The sequence below is a fragment of the Cupressus sempervirens genome, chromosome 7 (assembly GCF_028749045.1).
Source record: "Cupressus sempervirens isolate cs-2001-9-10 chromosome 7, ASM2874904v1, whole genome shotgun sequence".
Lineage (NCBI taxonomy): Eukaryota > Viridiplantae > Streptophyta > Pinopsida > Cupressales > Cupressaceae > Cupressus > Cupressus sempervirens.
In genome coordinates this window covers 163,967,708-163,973,707 of record NC_143124.1, presented here as the reverse complement: position 1 = coordinate 163,973,707, position 6,000 = coordinate 163,967,708, and the positions used below count along the sequence as shown (strand labels likewise).

Below are 6,000 nucleotides of genomic sequence, written 5' to 3'. Positions count from 1 at the left end.
AGATATTCATTTATGTTTTCCTAACAAGGAAATTTTTTTGTTGTGGCATCCTACTTTTGGGGAGTTGAAAAACTGACAATTCAAATCTTAATTCAATGTGTTGAGCAAGTTCTACCAAAAACATTTAGATTTTTTGAACCTGCGTTATGATTGACTTCATTGACTTCAACTATTTCACTATTTTAAGCTTCATGCAACAATTTGGCTCACATTTTTTGTTAGCTATACAATGCAATTTCTTTTAGACACTCCAATGGTTTGAATCTATAGCTTGTGACCTTTTGTCTACCAATTACTTTGGTTATTGGTAAAATTGATGAATAATATTCTGTATTTGGAGAAGCTATTATGGATTGAAGAAATCTTAGCTAGTTCAATAATATTTTTTATAGGATCATGAGCTTTGGATTGGAACTTTTTATATTGGGAGCAACACAGTAATTATATTTTTTATTTGAAATGGAAGTAGAATTCTTAGAGTGAAACTTTTTGGATTGACAGTTGAGAATGATATATTCTTGTTATTGGATATAAGAGTATGAGTTCTAGATTAATATTTCTTGGACAAATAATCAAGAATAATAATTTTTTATTATTGTTTGATATGAGAGCATGAGTCTTAGATTAGAGCTTCTTCAATTGTAAGCTAAGAGCAATAATTGTTTTTGTTCTAGTTTGTATGGGAGCAAGAACCTTAAACTAAAACCTTTTTAGTTGAGTGCCAAGGACAATAATTATTTTTGCTACTTGGTATGGAAGCTTGCGACCTAGCTTGAAAAACCTCTTTGATAAGAACCAATAACCATAATTTTTTTTGTTACTTGATATGAGAGCACAAACCTTAGATTGGGATATTCTTAATTGGTAGTGAAGAACACCAATCATCTTTTTTACTTGGTATGGGAGTGCAAGCCTTGTACTGAAACCTCTTCAACAGAGAGCCAAGAACAATAATTGTTTATGTTACATCACTAGGGGAATTTCCCTCTCATTTTCTTATAGGCCCTCCAGAACTAGTGGAAATCAGGAAACTAATATACTGACTGGTTTGAGATTTTTTTCCTTCTACATTAAATGGAATTTTCTTGAAACTTAATGGAAGTTTGGTGCTTTTGCTAATTGCATGTTATTCGCAGGGTTACAAAATAGTGTTAGCAAAAGATTTCTAGTTGCATTTGAGATGCACAAATCTTAGCTTTTTCAACTAGTTATGGGTATTTGTAAGGGTAATTAAAAATGTCACATTTATCACTTGTAGTGGTGCATTGACCGGCTAGATTGGGGGCATCATAGAAGTTCAATTCATTGACTTTATTTTAATTTTCTCCATGAGCAATTTAGTGTGCCTATTTAACAATTGTCTCCTATACTTCTTTCCTTCTATTATGTGGCCTTATCTCACCAAGCTTTTCTTCTTTTCTCTTGCATTGATCTGTGTCTTATCAATACATCTATATTTTATTGATGGAAACTTATGGCTTAGAATTAGTGTTTTGTGTTTTAGTGAGGAGATAATGGAAAATGTAGAAGTACCCTTTTAAATGGAAATGTTGAAAATATGCTTTGCATATATACAACTAAGCTAGTCTTGATACCAAGGATGTCTATGAGATAAGGTAATATCTTCCAAAACTCATAACACATTTGTACATGATCCATAAATAAGCATTTACAACAAGTGAACAAAAAGGTAAAGGCCATGTGAGATAAATGTACATTTAATATATAGTAATTATTCTATTACAATTTGAAATGATTAGAACTCTTGAGTAGTAGTATATGAAATACTATACATCTCTAATGTAGTTTGTCTAGCATTTAGGAAAAACACTAGCATCATAGAATATCATTTCTTTAATATTTTGAGAGTTAAAAAATATGGTGAACTACTTATATATTTTTAATATTTCAAAAGTGTCATATAAATGTGTAACCAATTTTTTTTGTGTCTTATAAATGTGGAACCATGTTATAGTGCGAGTTTGGTATATCCCTACCTTACCTTCACCCATTCTGTTAACGGATTTTGACTACAGTGAAAAAAAAACCTTCCATAATTATTAATTATAAGTCAACTAATATTTTGAATCATAATGATTTTGGGATTTATATACATAAGTTATCTGTTTTTATCTTTCAAATTTGCTTTACTTGCTCCATTTATTTCTATAAATTAGATTTTTCTGAATGTATTTTTTTGACATCTCTGGTAAAACTTAATCTTGTTTGGCATCCTCTTGGGTGATGGAATTAAATAATCACAATATAGGAGTTATAAACTAGTATAGGAGTAGGTATGCATATAATTTCATACATATACACTATAATTTTCAAAAATGTGGAAGCACAACACTACAATCACAATACTAAATCCAACTCCATAACTTAATATGTCAATTTCAACAACATGTATCAAAGATGAGAGAAGTTCTCTATTAGATTTCAAGGGTGGCCTTTATCTTTCCTTGGGTCAATTATCCTCTTGGCATGGATTGAATTGTTGTGAGTGGGAGGGCGTTGACTGTGATTATCATACATCACATGTGATTACCCTTGATCTAAGCAATTAGTTGAGTGGTTAAATTCATCCATCATTGTTTGATCTATAGCACCTATAGCACTTGGATTTCAGCTGGAATTACTTTCAAGGTATTTCTATTCCTCCACAGTTCTCAAAACTATAGAGGCTTTCATTTCTTAGCTTTTCAAATGTTGGATTTGGTGGCGAGGTTCCTCTAGTGTTGGGGAATATGTCAAGCTTGCATCATCTGGATCTTTCATATAATTGGGAATTTAAGGGTGGTAAGTTTGATGTATGGGCCAAAGGTTTGAGAAGCCTTGAATTCTTGGGAATGAATGAAGTGAACCTAACAATAGGCTCAAAGCGCTGGGGTGAGGCCCTCAGCAATCTTCACAATTTCAGCCAGATTCAACTATCTAGTTGTGGGCTATCAGGTAATATTCCAAATCTATCAAATCTGACCTCTTTGTCCCATCTGCGTTTATCATGGAATTCATTCCCGTCCAAACTACCCTCTTGGATTGAGAATGCATCTTCATTGGTTTCATTTAATCTCAGCTACAGTAATCTAAATGGCTCCATCCCTTCCAATTTCATGCCCTGTTCAAAATTGAGAAATCTTGACCTTAGTGGTAATAATGACTTGAAGGGAAACCTTTCTTTCATTTTAGGCCATTCCAACTCACTTGTTGCTCTATCTCTTTCTGGCTGCAATTTAAGTGGAGATTTTCCCCACTCTGCTACAAACTATTCAAAACTTGAGACCATGGATCTGTCCCATAATAATTTGGAGGGAACTATGCCATCCTCTTTTGATAGCCTTTTATCCCTTGCACATTTGGACCTCAGTAACAACCAACTGTCAGGAAGAATCCCAGACTCCAATTCAAAGCTGGCAAGTTTAAGAGTATTGTTACTTAGCCATAATCATCTGACTAGCTAGATTCCACCCTCTCTATGTGAGCTTTCAACTTTAAGTGAGCTGCATCTAGGCGATAACCAATTGTCAGGAATAATTCTAGATTCTCTTTTGAAGATGGCTAGTTTAAAAGTGTTTGCACTTGCTTCCAACAGATTAAGAGGCAACATTTCATTTTAGATGCTAAAAAATTTGACTCACTTACAAGGATTGGACCTTTCTAAAAATCAATTATCTATTACTATATCTACAAGTTGGATTCCACAGTTTGACCATTTGGAGTACTTGGCATTGAGGTCTTGCAATATAGAAGGTGCTTTCCCTACATTTTTGTCACAACAATATCAATTGAAGGAACTAGATCTTTCAAGTAACAACATTGTGGGAAATATTCCTTCATGGTGTGGGATCTTCCTAATCTTGATATGCTCATTCTTTCAGATAACAATTTGGAAGGTTCTCTACCCTGGCAGATATCCCATAAATTTTTTGTCGTGCAATTGCAAGGGAATAGATTGTATGGCACACTTCCTACTCTGGATTTTGTTTCATTCCTATTAGATCTATCAGATAATATGTTTAATGGCTGGATTCCAAACATTAGGCCTCCATCATATATTTGGGCATCAATCTTTTTTTCATTGTTAGGAAATAACCTCTTTGAAGAAATTCCAAGTTCTACTTGCACAAATTCAGATAGAGTGGGCATTTTGGACTTGTCAAATAATAAGTTGATGGGCAAGATCCCTACAACTATCAGATCATGTTCTCAATTAGTGGTTTAAAAATTGGCTCACAATGATTTGGAAGGGGAGATTCTAGAGGAGTTGGGAAATCTCACAGCTCTTCATACACTAAATCTAAATGGCAGTAGGTTTCAAGGTAATATTCCTCCGTCCCTTTCAAATTGCATAGGTCTCAAAATATTTGATTTGAGAAATAATAAATTTGAAGGTAAAATTCTTGGTTGGATTGAAAAGCTGAAAGATTTGAAAATTTTTGAGCTTAACCTCTAATAATTTCGAAGGTAAAATTCCATCCCAAATTATGAGGTTGTAGAATCTCCAAATTCTAGATTTATCAAGTAATTGTTTATCAGAAAGTATCCCTCAAGATCTAAGTAATCTATATGCTATGGTCAATCAATCTCAAATTATTGATGAACGACTTACCTTTTCTTATTTCACTGATTTAAATCTGGACTCTCCTTATGAATCAAAGTTCAAGGATGAAGTAACAATTTGGATAAAAGGAAGGGTTCAAACATACGAGAAGATAATCTATGCAAACAAGTTCATGGATCTCTCACATAACAACCTCTCAAGCAATATTCCTCCAACATTGGGACTTCTCCAAGGTTTAATTTCTCTCAACTTCTCAAATAATCAGCTACGTGGTTCAATTCCTAAATCCTTGGCAAACATGGCTCGTTTAGAGTCTCTAGATCTTTCAGAAAACAAGTTGTCAGGAAAAATTCCTTTCGAATTTTCAAATCTAACCTTCCTCAAAGTATTGAATCTTTCAAACAACATGTTGTCAGGATTAATACCACAGGGAAAACAATTTGCAACATTTGAGGCTTCCTCCTTTTTAGGAAACCCCAACCTTCATGGGTTTCCCCTTGAAAATACAACACTAGGTTGTGGTTTAGGTTGTAGAGATCATCAAGTAGAATGGAATAAGACTAAAGCTGGTAGCAACAAAGATATAATAGAGATTCGATGGTGGGGAGTGGGATTGGGATTAAGTTATGGAGTTGGATTTGGTATTGTGATTGTAGTGTTGTGCTTCCATAGTAGTTATAAACTAGTATAGGAGTAGTTATGCATATAATTTCATACATTTGCACTGTAATTTTATTTATATGCATGGTTAGAACACTAGCTATAGTTTCTTAGTTTAGGAATTGAAGCATTATATAAACAAGTATGTACAATGTAAATAATATTGACAATTTTTTTGCAATAAAGCTTTATGCGATTATTGCTTCACTCATGGTGTGAGAATGCTTATATCTATGTCATTTGATTTTTTTCCACATCTTGTTCAAAACATATAATGCAATCTCATCTATGAAGCGTATTAAAAGCTAAGGATTTGGAGTGACTCGTATACAATTCATTGTTTGTCATTTCATTATATGGTTTGAACAAGTGTGGAAAAAAATCAGATTTTTATTATGAATTTTTTGTTCACCAATCTATGTTAAACTAATCAGCAAGGTCACTTTCCTAATACTTTATGAACTAGATGCTATTCACAAGGTCAGTTTCCTAATACTCACTATAGTGCTTGCTATTCAATTGAGATAGACATGACTCATTAGTTTGTTTGTATTCTCTTTGGATTTTGTTAAAGAAGACAGTTGAATGCTATATGAACTAAAATTTCTATGGTTTCAATGGGCTTTTTCATCTCTTGAGCCAATTTACCAGCCCCAGTGACATTTGTTGTTGCTCAAAAGCGGTACCATACTAGACTATTTGCAAACAACCATGCAGATAGGCATTCTATAGATAGACTTGGGAACATCTTGCCAAGTCTTCAGTACATGATAAAG

At 33.4% G+C, this 6,000-nt stretch overlaps 1 pseudogene; it reads left to right on the top strand.

The window, feature by feature from the left end:
- Positions 1 to 2,390: 2,390 nt before the first annotated feature.
- The window catches only part of LOC149546031 (uncharacterized), a 42,572-nt pseudogene continuing 38,962 nt past the window's right edge, over positions 2,391 to 6,000 (top strand).